The sequence below is a fragment of the Lycorma delicatula genome, chromosome 9, assembly GCF_047948215.1.
Source record: "Lycorma delicatula isolate Av1 chromosome 9, ASM4794821v1, whole genome shotgun sequence".
Taxonomy (NCBI): domain Eukaryota; kingdom Metazoa; phylum Arthropoda; class Insecta; order Hemiptera; family Fulgoridae; genus Lycorma; species Lycorma delicatula.
Genome location: NC_134463.1, coordinates 106,740,994 through 106,755,831, shown reverse-complemented (window position 1 = coordinate 106,755,831; position 14,838 = coordinate 106,740,994). Strand labels below are relative to the sequence as shown.

The window sequence follows — 14,838 nt, the reverse complement described above, 5'->3', positions numbered from 1 at the left end:
GGAAAAAATCAATACCTCAATAAATTCATCGCCGAATCTAATTCGTTAACGGAATTAAGCAGACGGTGTAGAGCTTAAGGCTATTATTACTAAACTGTAAAAAATCTGTTCATCTGAATTTCGAAACGTCATGAAATAGGCCAGTCGACGGTAGAACGGTCGCCCTTCGTACCAGAGAAATCTGTTCCGCTTCCTATAATGTTAATTTCATACGGGTATTTGTTATGGAACCTGCTTATCGAATATCTTTGTAAAAAGCTAAGCAGGAAAATTTTTATGTTTTAATCATAGCCGATTTGAATACTGCCTTGAAGGTACTACCTTTCCTTTTTCACGTATCTAAAATCATATAACATAATAATATCGGGAAATAATTTGCACGTGTAGAATATTTATTCTTGTAAAAGAAAAAGATTAGATCTTCAATTCAATTAAAACAAGTTAAATGTCGTGTTTCATGCTGCTATTTTTTTCTTCGACATATCTGCATGATTGTGCAACTATTAAATTTCCGTGGAGTATTATTGTTATTTGTTTACGGCTTTCTGTAAATAAAAATTAAAATTGCTTTCAGTTATCCATATATATTGAACTTCATCTAAAACTTGGATATAATACTAGATTTAAAGATTTCTTGTATCTCTAAAACATTAAAAAACCGTTGCTACCTCTCCGGTATTACGTGCTCAAAGTTCATTCCCTTTTTAATTAAAAGTTGAAACGAATGTAATTTTTTTTTTAATGCGTTTATGAAACAATAATCGATATCCTAGTACCTCGTCGAATTTAATATGATATTGTTCTGTAATTTAAATTTCTTGTTTATCACACTTTTTTTCTATCTTTGTACGTTATTAATAAATTATTTTATTACTATTTTTTTTTTTTACAATTTTGTATTTTGTTCTATAAATTTGACTTCGCGTTACTGTAGAGGTAATGCGAAGTTACCTCTATAATTCTTCCATATTATACGTGTGGCAATACATACGTATATATGTCATAGGACTTATTATTCTAGCGAAGCTTCTTAACGCAGGCTTCGGGATGGGGAGCAACTGGAAAAAACGAGAGTCACGAAAACGTGTCGCGCTAGCTGATGTCACAGTTCATTCAAGAATCGTGTTCAAAGAATGATACTGTTACTCTTTTTTGAACGGTTTTTGATCACGCTCATATTTAACCGTTGACAGATTTAACAGCTTGGATTTCACTGTTAGTTCATATTTCTTATTAATTAAAAATTTTATAGTTTTCTGTTTATTGCGTATACGTTATTTTGCAGCATTTATAATTCATATAATATCGCGTAAGAAGCTTCGCTTCCGTCGTATGTCCACGCACTGACGCACTCGGTTTTAATTTTTTATTAGACCAACGGTCGTTTAAGATGGTATCACATGCTGCTGATCGTAATGAAAAACTGTTAATTCAATTTTTCAACCGAAAAGAAATTAATTATTAACAAATCAACGAATAATCTGGACATATCTATTTTCAATTCCCTTTCCTTTTTTTTAAATACCTGTTTTAATATATTACTTAATACGAATTTGTTATTGATTAAATATGTTTTCGGTTATTTATTTATTTACTGGAAAGAGTGGTCTATTAAGTGATTGAGAGTGGGTTGTACGTTCGGTGTGTGTGAGTGTGTGTACCGGTATATATATTATATATATATATATATATATTTCGTTGGTATGGTACATTCGGCTTTTATACCGACAGATTTTTAAGGATCCATTTTTCTGCGCCCCGTACTGAAATAATAATTGATGACGGGAACAGGGAGGCATAAAATGATGACGGACGGATGGACGGAACGAGTGGAGCGGTTTAGGCGAACGACAGCACAAGCGACCGAGCAAACGAGCGAGCGAGCGAGCGAGCAGGGCCGGTGGCAGGCGGGTTTGTATTGCGCATGCTCTTTATTCCGCAGCTTCCGTCGGTCTGGACCGCCGACGGTAGGTGGACCGTGGATCGAGACTATACCGTGATTCTTAGTATTGAGAGTGCATCGGAGTTGGTCGGAGCGTCGTCTGTCCCGGACTCTCCAGAACACTCTACCCAGAGCTTTCCCCGTCATCCGTACCGTACCGTACCCACATAACCACCGTACCGGAAACCACCCGATTTGTATTTAAAATTATTTACATCAAAAGTAAACCTTCTGTTAATGGTAAGTCAAAAAAATCTCTTCTTTACCTTTCTATCGTATTAAATATATATATGTAATACTTCATAAGTAAATTTTAAGTCGTTTAACTCAGATACGGTCCGTTGCAACAAAAAAAATTCACGCGATTGTTATTACTTTTTTTGTTTAATTAGTTATTACTATTCTTCAGGATGTAAATTTATCACGTTTTTTCTTAGGATATATCAAATATTATGAAATGTGTAACGCTTCCTTTGGGCCGTTTAATGTAATAAACATTTACTTTTTAATTGTCTTCCAGTTAGTTTTTATTTAAAATTTAAGTCTCGTATTGATGATATTTAGAATCCCTTTATATTACGCTGCAGGTTTTATTAGATGATTTACCTGTTTCATTGTTATGGCCAAAAGAAATTATCCGTGTCCTTTTACAGTTGTGTTATTGTTTTGGAATATTTAAATTTTAGTTATAAACTATATTTTTTGTGAAAATAAATTTTAAAATATAATGTTCACGAGCTATTTCATTTTTATATGTTGTTTTTCTTTAGTATATTTTTTACACAAAATGTTTCTATTTAAAATTATTATTTAATGTGCTTTCTCTTTATGTATTTTATTTATGTGTACGAGTTTTGTGTGTTTACTTTTTTTTCTTTTTATGTATTGGAAGTTTTGTGTTCTTTTTTCCTATTTATTATTTTTTTTTTTTTGATAGTATTATTTAAATTTTTTCAATATGAAATGATCTTATATGGAATTGATTTCCTTAAAAATCCGCTCGAATCGGTTATACCATGCACGGTTTTAGTTTGATTTAGTAATGAACTATATAAACGTATTGTATTACTACAGTTGTTTTTTGTGAGTTATTTTAAAATTAATTAATTGTACTTTGCGCGCGCGCGCATGTATAGAGGTCGATACGTGCCCCGCGCGCACTGTTACCTGTTACTAATAATGGATGATTTTGTTATCGTCCGACAAATTGACATTAATTTAGAGTATTGTTGTTTGCTGCCTCTTATTTTCAGCTGCTTTCCTTATCAAAGGACTAAAATAAAAACGGCATTATTATTATAAAATATAAAAAGGAAAAGCTGAACGTAATCGCAGTATCGTGTGAATAATGAATTTTATTTTTAGTTTATTAATATTGATCACCTTATAGTTATTAAAGTCTCGTACGGGCTATTACCGAGTGTTATATATAATTTTACCGAATTTTCTATATAAAGGATACATTTTCCAATTTTTTTATTTTTGAAAAACTTACCGTTAATAAAAATATATAAACCATTTATCCCAGAAAAAAAATAATTCTATTAAAATTAAGAAACATTACCTGTTTAATTAAAAAAAAAAAAAAAAACAAACAAAAAAGGTTCCTTATCTTATTTTTATTAATGTCAACCGAGACGGACAAGGATAGCGCTCCCAAATCTGAGTAATTGTATTATGTTGCCTGTGTTTTCTATTAATTTTCATTAACTGCACGTTTATTTAATAATAAAAATAGTCCAATCGGTGAAATAGGTTCTTTTTTAAGTTAAGTAATTTTGCCGGTCGGTTCATGTTCATAAGTTATCCCGTTCTTGGAAAAATTAACTATTCTTACAGGAGTTGAGAATTAGAGCCTTTCTCCGTACCTCACCTACCCCGTTGTTTACTCATCGGTACAAAACGTTTTTCGCGAACTCAGAAAATTTTAATTCAATAAAAAAAAGGACCTATTTTTCTTTACCTATTACCTTCTATCGTCATGTGTTAGCTTACTAATACGCCTTCAGAAAAGTATATGTACTCCCTTTCAACGATAAAATATATTATTTTTTGGGTATTGTAGTATAAAATAATATTCAGAAATATAAAAAAAAAAATCGTATAATTTTTTTTATTATAGCGTAATCCCCCGATAAAAATCTAACAATGAATATATTCACTCAATAAACTAGTCGGTTTCTATCGTAGAGAAGATGATAAAATCATTCATCTTGTTTTGGTAAACAACCGGTTCAGCTCTTTGTATTTTTGTTTTTATTTAGCCGTATCGTATCAAAGAAAAAATTGTTTAACTATAATGCGAGTAGAGAGCCGGTAAAAACCAGTAGTTTACTTATTATTGAATCCTTTCTCGACAGGTTTTCAGGATTCTATAAATCAGTATTTAGATTAGGCCGTTGTTCCCTTTTGTTGTTCACACGGAAGGAATATACGGAATCCGCCACGCGGGTTTCCTGTTTCAAAACGTATTTTTCTCCACGTTTTTGAAATGCACGATAATATATTGTTCATATGTCCGAACTTTTAATCGAACTAATAATCTGTAGAAAAATATTCGGTTAACCGAAACCGATTCATTTTAAAAGGTTCATTTTGATTTACGGTTCAGTTGTTTATTTGATATACTAAAAAATAAAATTAAGTGCTACAAAAACATCTAATATTTTTTTCTTTTCAAATTAGACTCTATCTTTATATATTTTTCAAAAATGAACGGCTAAGAAAATACGTCTCGTATAACGTCATAAATAATATCTTTAGAAAAAGCGCCCACTGTTTTTTAATATACAGCGCCATTTGTACTTTCCGCATGTATTATAATATATCGGTTTATTTCCGTGCTACGTGACTCATTACGAAGAAATACTATATACAAATGAAGGATATTGAAAATAGAATTAAGCTTTATTAAACATAATAACCCTTTTTATCCGTCGTAATTTGGGTTTTTTTCCAACCGTGCCAAATATTCCTTTTTTTTAGCGTACAGGTTGTACATTTATATATTTCACTATGTTAAATTTTGAAATTGATTAACGTTTTGTAATCTGTGTTTGTCTTATGTATTTATAATTACAGTAATAGTTGTTATAAATATAGCGCGCAACCCGTGCGACAGAGTGCGATTGAGTGAATTATGTGATCCCAAACGATTACATAATTCTCTAATAAATTAAAAACATAAATTTAATAACTATTATAATCTTCTAGGGTGAAATATTGCCGTTTTTTGATGCAAAACCAAAAAGTATTTTACAGGGAAAAGTGGAGATTTTTCTTTTTGCTTATTTAGCATTACATTTTGTCACAAATAAAATGTCGAATGAAAGACTAAAGATTATGTTTTGTGTTCTTTAACTGATGGAAATGTATAATATTATGTACGTATAGAAAGAATGATTACGTTAATTTTGTTATGGGAACAAAAAGAAAAACGGAGACTGCCTGATTTCGGATCGCGCAGATTTCTCTATCTCGGTTGGATTTAGTGACATATGTTAAATAAAAGTTAAAAATCAGTATAAAAAGATTATATTTGGATCAGAAAGAACAAACATAATTATTATTCTGATAAATAATTTCTTTAAAGTTATTAATTTTCATTTTTTGTCAAATTTATTTGCCCCGTGAAAGTGTAGTATTAATATTAGTTCAAACGATTGGACTACAACAAATTTGAGACACTTTTTTGCTTTTTCTGGTAAATAGCTGCTGACTGATTCATTCAGGGGTGATTTTATTAAAATATTTTTTATAAAGTATTTTATTCAAAACGGTTTATTTTTATCTTTGGGATGTCCGTAGACATTCAGGATAAAAGGCTACATTCGGACTTCATTTTAACGAATTTTTTTTTGCGCTTATTGCACAACTCCTGGAAATATAAACTTTTATTCAATTTAAAAGGCAAGCTTTCCTCCTGTAAATGAGTCTCATAAGAAAAATTTTAATCGATCTTTTGTCGAGTTTACTTAAATCCATTTAACGGAAGAAACCGAGTTTAATATCATATTAAACCATTTTACCAAATTAAATTCGTTTCCCTGAAGGGTCTTTTATATTCTAGATTACATTTTCTTATTATTACAACCTGTACAAGCTGATACACACTTTCCCGTTCACCTTCACAGTTTTATTATAAAGCGACTGTATTTTTTCTAATAGACGGTCGAGGTTCCCGCCAATTTCAATGGAAATTCATACTTTCATTACATCGTGATAGTATAATTTCAGCGTTTCATAACTTCTTTAAGGGATGTTATGTTTAATCTTTATTTATTTATTTTTTTTTTAATTTTCCTTTAGTCGTTTTTTAGGATAGTATAATTACAGAAAAATGTTATATCAGTTCAGTAAAAACAATAATTCTTACTTCCTTGTACGAAGTAAAGGAAGTATTGTAATCGCGAAATATTTCGGTTTTCAGATTTCAGCGGAAATATACATTTTGACTAGTTTCGGCGTAACGTCTTTACGTACGCCCGTACATATGTATCTGGCATAACTCAAAAACGATTAGCCTTAGAATTTTGAAATTTTTTATTTAGGATGTTGTAACACCTTTCTGTGCACCTCCCTTTTTGATTGCAATCGACTGGTCCAAAAGTGTACAAAAAAAGCCCATTATCAAAAAAATTAACATTTTGGACTTTTTCTTAACTGCATTAATAAGCTCTCATCGAGAGCTTTTCAACGATGTAAGTGATACTTATTTTCATTGGTTTCACAGTTATAGCCCAATAAAAGTTAAATTAATGAAATTGTTGGATATTCAAGGGTAAGGTACATCGGTTCGAATCCGACTTCGTGTACGTATATTTTTTTATTATTTTTTTTTAATTTAAATTTATTGATTTACCAATATTTATTAACATCTGATTGTAAAAACAGTTTTACAATAAATAATAACTCAATATCAATAAAAAAATAATATGAAAAAAATGAGATGTTATTAGTGAAATAAAATATTATATATTTTTAATTTTAATTCAAAAATTTTTACAGGTGTTAATAATTGTTAATTAATTGATATATTTAAATTTAAGAAAAAAGAGTTAAAAAAATTTATGTATATGTAGTTGGTTTCGAACCGTTCATGGTTACGGATCCGACACGTTCTCACTTACACCACATAACTTCTTGAGCGACTTGAAACAAAATTAATATATATAAACTAATATAAAATGTCGATACGGACACCACATTAAAATGTGACACAATGTTGTGCCCACCACAATACAATTGTATAACCGTCTACTTTATTAAACAGGATCGTATCTCGCTTTCAGATGAAGTAAGTTTAATAAATGAAATGCAGCAAAAAATGTGTATATGTAATTTAATATAGGTGTACAAAGAAGTTATGTGATGTCCACATCAGATTTTTCTGTAATAAAACAGTATGTTTTGATAAGAATATTATTTGTACGTACATTTTTTATGTACACAGATCAGCTGGAATTAAAAAGGGAATTATGATAGAAAGAAGTATTCAGTAAACGAGCGGGAATCTCATCCGTCTTTTAAGGAAGAATTTATCTATAGTTTCACGGCTCTGTTGACAAGTATTTGGTTTGTATTTACTAGTCAAAGTCTATAAAGCATTAACACAAAAATGCTCAGTATTTCTACCTAAAGTGTCTTAAGTAGTATCGTTACTGCTAATAATACAATGGAAAGGGATATTGTACCGTAAAAGTGTATAATAGGTAGCGAGAAGTTATTGTGGGGTTTTTTTGCCCTTGTACTATTTAATTTACACCCAGTGGATTGGTCTAGTGGTGAACGCATCTTCCCAAAACAGCTGATTTAGAAGTCTAAGACTTCCAACATTCAAGTTCTAGTAAAGGCAGTTATTTTTATACGGATTTGAATACTAGATCGTGGATACCGGTGTTCTTTGGTGGTTGGGTTTCAACATCTCGGGAATGATCGACCTGAGACTGTACAAAACTACAATTCATTAACATTCATACATATGCTCATTCATCCTCTGAAGCAATAATACCTGACGGTAATTCCCGGAGGCCAAACAGGATAAAGGAAATGTGCTATTTACTTTGCATTCTTCTTTCGGAATCCATCTTCATCCTGCGCGTCAACAGAATTTTCGAAACTTTGATAATTTCCCATGTTCTACACTTAAGTGAAGCGATTGTACACTTTTCTTCAAAACTCTTAAGATTTATAAGGAAATTCTTCTTCCTTTGGCATGCTGTTTTTGATGGAAATTACATATACGGAACGTAATATTGCTGTTAAAACTTACTTACGGTTTAGTTTAATAAAAAAAAGACCTACTTTTTGTGATAGGCGAAATTCGTTTTTTTTTTTATTGGTTGCCATTTTTTAACTGAACATTAAAAAATAAATATTAATGAAATGGAATGTTAAAATTAAATTCTATTTGTTGGAAGTTACATAAAAGAAGGTTATTTTTACTGTAAATCCTTTAAATTAATTAAATTTCCAAGAATAATGTTAAAAAGTAGAGCCGGAATGGGGTATAAAAATAAATGTTTTATTTTTATTATTTTTTTTACCTAATTGTTCCTTTGTTATAAAACTCAAAGTAGAAACTTTTTCTTTAGTGCAGATTATATACGTAGTTTTGTTTATCCGTCAATTTATTTGTTTGCTTTTATTTTTTTAATTTTTCTTTATTTCTTTACCGCGCCTTAGATTCACAATTTTTATGTTGTGCTAATTTAATTATTGTTTAAAATAAATTTATCTTTAAAAATTTATTTTATAAAATAAACATTATAAAATATTTTTTTACGTAATATCCGGATCGAATATTATATAACTGGATACGGTATCTTAATCGTCGATTAGCGTTACGGCTTTGTTTATATCACTAACACTATAACTTTCACACATATGATGAGCGTGTAGAGGACGTTAATAAGATTTATTTCATTTTAGTTTGTGTGAAACGGAAATATTTAAACGTAGAGTTTGTATAAAAATTAAATATCTTTAGAAAATAATGTTTCTATTAAAATAAATATTAGCTTTTTTTATAAAAAAAATTTCGTTTTTTTAACCGTTAAAAAGTTCAATAAAATATTTTTGAAATGTGATACCTGTTAATAACAAAGTAGCTTATCGATGTAAAATAACTCGATATTTAATATTAGATATTATTATTTAATATTTTAATATTGAGTAAAATAACTCAATTTTTGTTGTTCATTCTTTCATTTCGATGTATGTTATTAGTCGTACGCATATAAAACGATTGAAGTACATTTAATACGAGTTGGAAGTGCTTTCTCTTTTAGTAATGATGTTCATTTCGTTATATAATCTGTCGCTATGTAGAAAACGTGTTGTGTATAGAATCAATTACGTCTGTACTTAGCATGCTAACGTACGGATACGGATGATATATGGGCTCGATTTGGAAGATAAGGGTAGACTACACCAGAAATTTCTACTCCACGCCTAACATTGAACGCTTGTTGTTCTCGAGTAGTATGTGCCTTTTCAAGAAGATGATTGAAGTCTTTTATCGGGACACCTTTAAGTGCTAGTTAAGTAAGTGGTCTAAGTGTTACTCGATGATAGACATTTTTATAATAGCGATCTAATCTGAAATTCCATATTCATTGGAACTCTTATAGTATATATAATAAAGGAAGAAAATTTTGTAGCAAGAATTGACATGCCGTGTTAATAAATTTTTTTAATACAACAATTATTCAAATTTTACGCGTACAAATTTTTATATTATTTGTGAAAATCTAATAAAGTTTTTTAATATTAGTCGTTTGACTGATTTCAATGCTAATCCGTTACTTTTTGTTCTTTGATAATTTTTTTAGTTTCAAATGTGTACTGCATTCTACATTCTGATTTACCTACGATTCGCTGATCGTAACCTTTTTCTTCTGTTTAATATTTTAAGTTCTTTCCCAAATTAAATTAACTTGGATCATCGTCTTACGTATGACCCGCAAAGCTAATAGTTGTTTTTATTGCATGTTCATTAAACTTCACTATTTTTACATTTTTCTCAACGGTACTTTACAAAAGTGTGTTTTCTAATAATTTCTAACTCGGTTGTTAATATTTCACTTCGTATAGAGTTTGTAATATATCGCTAAATATTTAAAAAACAAAAAATAACTACCGTTAATTTATTTGTAATGATTAGATGATATTTTTTGTACAACATTATCTCCTTTTGATTGTACTTAATTTTGATGTCTTCATCACATTTCTAATCATTTATTTGTATAAAAAGAATTATAATAATCAAAAAGGTTTTTTCTATGATCGTTCATTATGGTATAAAATTTATTACATAATACATCATTATAAGAACGTATAAAGGCTGCATTTTATTTTACATGTTTCAAAGTATGGAATGTATATATGAGAAATATGAAGAAACAATGTGAAATCTATTTGAATAGCCTGAGTGAGGTGCAAGATTTTACACAATTAGAATTATATTTCATTATATAACAGCGTTATATGTCATTGTTACGCGATATATGAGAATTATCATATGATAATATTATTATTAATATTATTATTATATGAGAATTATGAGAATTATATGAGAATGCTTATTTGTATAAGCTTACTGTAATTGATATTTTAAAAACTATTTTGCTGTTTAAAAGATGTAGAGGAAAAGAAGTCCCTACAAAACATGTTTTCAGATTTAATTATTTTTCTGTTGTGGAATTTGTACCAAATAGGGAAGCGGTAATATTTTTTTTGTTTAATTGTTAAAATTAAAAATCGATCCCTGTCTTACATTTTGCTCCAAATTAAGTTTTTCCCAGTAATGCTGATGGAAGGGTTAAGTCCGTTAACCGACCACACTAATTTTATAATAAGATTTCAGTTTACTACATCTCAGTTTATCGTAGGAATAATTTTGTATTCCCACATAAGTAGCTCTCCCAATAGGTTTGACCGAGTTCCACGATAATGACGAAAACTCGACTTAGTCACTCCCCATATTCTCTCTATTGTGTTGTGTGATCGGCAGTAACAAAGTCAATAAAGTCCAGCTGTGATTAATGATTTGATGCGGGAAATCACAGTTTGTATTTTTAATACCGTTGTAGGCCGATCGCTGATCTGAATGAACTCAAGCACCTGTGGCGATATGACGAGAACTGTCGGTAAAACAGTTGTCGCTCACGTAACTTCAATCACAAACAACGAGTCGCTTCATAAACTCGCCCGACGTTGGACTTTTGGTTTGCAAAAAGCGATCGGTCAATTCGACTGTCGAACTTCTCCCAGATTACCTTCGGTGACTCCAACGACTTAGCAACATGTACTTCTCGTAGATAATTATTCCGATCGACAACTGCGTTGTGGTTTATTCCCGGTTCCCGTTCGCAGAACTTAAAGTTCGTCATTTTAAAATTTCAGCTGCAAATAAAAAGTAACTGTTTTGGGAAGGGCAGCCTGGGATTTACCAGCCAAGTATTAGTACGATAATAGTACGGGTTGGCCGGTACACGGTTAAACTCCCGTGCAAAATCAGGGATTGTTGCCGATAAAAATAGTGGTGGATCGGTAACGGAGCCTAACCGGTACAATTAGACATGGCGCTGGTGTTTGTTTTAATGATATGTTCAAAAAGCACGAGTTTAACTTAATTCATTTAGAATGTTTTTATATATTTCCAATTTCAATATTGTGTAAAAATTGTTGCATCGTTTACTAAATTTGTTTGTAAGATTTTCATGTGTTAAGTTTTTAAGCGTGTGACTTGTTTGAACGAGGGGCTTTTGCTTTTGCGTGACATTTATCTAAGTCCTGTTGTTTTTCTTGTAATTTAATAATCATTACACTATGGCCGGTCAGATTTGTACTACGTCCATTATGTAAACATGTAACTGGATTAATTATTTATTTCATATAAAGTCAGTTTAAAATATGTCGTTTACCAAATTTCATTGAAATACTTTGATCGTTTTTAAATTATTTATTTCGTTTGAAAAACATATATAGACAGACGGAAAACTGTGCCTTTCAGTACCCGTTTATATTGTTTGTTCCTTTTCTTTTATCGGAACGAATAAGATTCAACGGAACGTAAATATTGCTGGAAATAGTAAAAATAAAAAATTGCAACTTCATAATTCAGTGCTACCAGACTGTACTTGAACGAGAGATCTGCCGTTTGACGGTCATCTTTTTATCCTAAGTAGTTTCTACTGTACGTACATTGTCCGTTTTCCTTAATTTTATTTCGATTTAAACTGTTACATTCGAATTCGTATTGAAGTGATGATTCCAACGATACCAAATTTATCGCAAAACTCTCAGATCCTAAAATGAGCTTTTGTAAAATAGGCGTTTTAAAATCTCTTTATCGAACTGATGCTCGGGATAGTGATAGATGGATAAGCTTAGATATAAGGTCTTAGAACAGCAAAACTTTATCGCTTTCGGTTATTATTTTTAAGCTGTCTAAATTTTGTTATTTTTCAAATTCCTAAAAAACATTCTTTTTTTTCTATCTACACGCCAAGAACAAAATGACAAACGATATGCAAGTATTGTTTTATATATGTGTGCAGAAAAGACTAATGATGCTAGTTAATTAAATTTTTTGACGACAGAAGGGTTGCACAGTTACCCGCCAAGTTATAAATGGCGCTTAATATAAAACTGTGTACGGTTTTTAAATATTTAAAAACCGTCTGTATCGTGTCATTTCTACGTGGTTTATGATCGATTTGTTTCTGTGTATCGTGTCATTTCTACGTGGTTTATGATCGATTTGTTTCTGTGACTGTACGAAAAACGGGGTTTCTACGACGGATCCATCTTTACTAACCCGTATTATTATTATTATTATTATTATCATTATATTAAAATATAAAGTTGGACTAACATTTCTGAAACACACACACATTTCGCATCGCGGCTTCGCCCGCGCTATATGCTTATAGAATTTCAAAAATTGGAAATAGTTTTTTAGTAATTATGTGTGGGTTTTAACTCTCGGAGTTATCGCTACCCACAGTTTGCCGGATAAAACGGATTAATTTGGATTAATAACAACATCTTTTCAGTAAAATAAAATGTCATAAAACATAATAAAATAAGAAAAGTAAAACTTCTGGATAATTATATTTCTTGTGTATGTTACTCGTATACTATATTAACAGATCGAACACTGTAATCGACCATCACGACCCTGTAACATTATCCCTTGGGTCTTCACTTTCGTCCACTAATAATGCAATTACTTCATCAATTTCAGGCGCATTATATCGGCCTCTATGTTCACCTACACCTACAGGAGTCCGGTAATTCATTAATAGAGAGAGCTTCATTCAATATTTTACTTACAACTATGTACTAGACCATCATTATCTTGCAAAACGTTTTTGCGATGATCCTACCAATTTCGTTTTCAAAGTCGGGGTTATATTTCAATTGTTTTAGACGTAAAATAAATCTATAAGAATTTGAGAATATTTTCAGATACAGGGAAGTAAACTGTAATTTGTAAACTGTAAACTAGACCCTGTAATTTAAAAGTAGGCATGACATTCCCTTCTTTTATCTCTTTTGCTCCAAATGATTTCAATTGAAATATAGGATATTGTACTGTCTATAGTTATCTAAGAAATGTTTGGGTAAAGGATGTGTTGCCAAAACAACATTTTTAAAGAAATCAAGAGGATATTGAAGTTGTTCAAGAACTATTTTGCCCTCGGCTCAGGAAAGTTCAGGGCATTTTCGTCGTTTCATTTTTTTGGTATCGCAGTGGTTATGTTATAATCGTGATACTTATTTGAATAACTTTCAAATTCAGGGTGATAATCAAAAGTCGATTTGAGACCTAACATATTTCTCAGATTTTCATTGGAGCGTATACGTTGCTGTTTAAGTCTTTGACAACACTCTGGCTTTGTCTACGATCATAAGTTCTAGTAGCTATAGAAAGTTTTCCTATTTGTTACCTGACCGATCGCGTGAGGATTAAACAAAGTGCAAAACACATTATAACCGTCTGAAGAAGTCGATATTGACGTAAACAGTGATCGGTATAGACATTTTTGGTATAGACAACGGTATTAAATTTAGTGAAAGAAGTTACAGATTATTTATTTTAATTTTTTATTATTTATGATTTATATAATAGTGAGGTAGGTGAGTTTGAATGCGGTAAACATCCCGGTGGTCATAAGAAAGCTACAGATAATATTTCGTAGCGATTGTTTCAGTAGTTTTCGCGGTTATCAAACGAAAAAGACGTCGTATCTTTATACAGTGAGATGAGATAAGTACGGTATGCCTCGCTTGTATCTAAGGTTTGATGCTGATATTTTTAATTTAAGCTGGATTTTGTTATAAAAACACGCTCAGTTGAATAACGAAAAGAAAAATAAATAAATTTTGAAGCAGAAAAAAAACCTTTCTGTTCATTGACAAGGAGGCTCCATTGGATCGCTTTTTCGTAATGGAGCCGATTGCATTTAATTGTGATAAGAAGAAAAATGTTGTCGTATTATATCAGCTTATATGAATTAACTGGCTTGGAATATGTATATATCGCATTTGCTAATAGCGAGTTATGTTATGTTACTTAGCAGGAATGCGGCTTTTTAAGACTTAATAAACTACGTATGTATCTTAATTCCATAACGTCATTCGAGGTAAATAAATAATTAATGTGTGTGCACATTTATTCCAATAGAAATGCAATTCTCGGATCATATTACATAAGAATTTATAAAACTATCTCGGTCAGTTAGTTGCTGCTTGCTAAGTCTTTGAATCGCGTAATCTGGTTAACCTGTTTCTTCGTTACCCGTCTATTTATATCCATATATTTAATCTTTGGTTGTAATTCCTTTTACGGTTTTGCTAAACTTTCCCTGATTTGCACTCTATTCTTC

At 30.7% G+C, this 14,838-nt stretch overlaps 1 protein-coding gene across 11 annotated transcripts in view; it reads left to right on the top strand.

The window, feature by feature from the left end:
• The window catches only part of mub (poly(rC)-binding protein mub), a 493,744-nt gene that overhangs the window by 265,579 nt on the left and 213,327 nt on the right, over positions 1 to 14,838 (top strand). The window contains exon 1 of one of the 11 annotated variants that reach the window (XM_075376024.1): positions 1,890 to 2,182. The exons of the other annotated variants lie outside the window; for them this stretch is intronic. The gene's annotated coding sequence lies outside the window, so the exon portion shown is untranslated. Of the gene's footprint in view, positions 1 to 1,889; positions 2,183 to 14,838 lie in introns of those variants that run through there. 11 annotated transcript variants of the gene reach the window in all.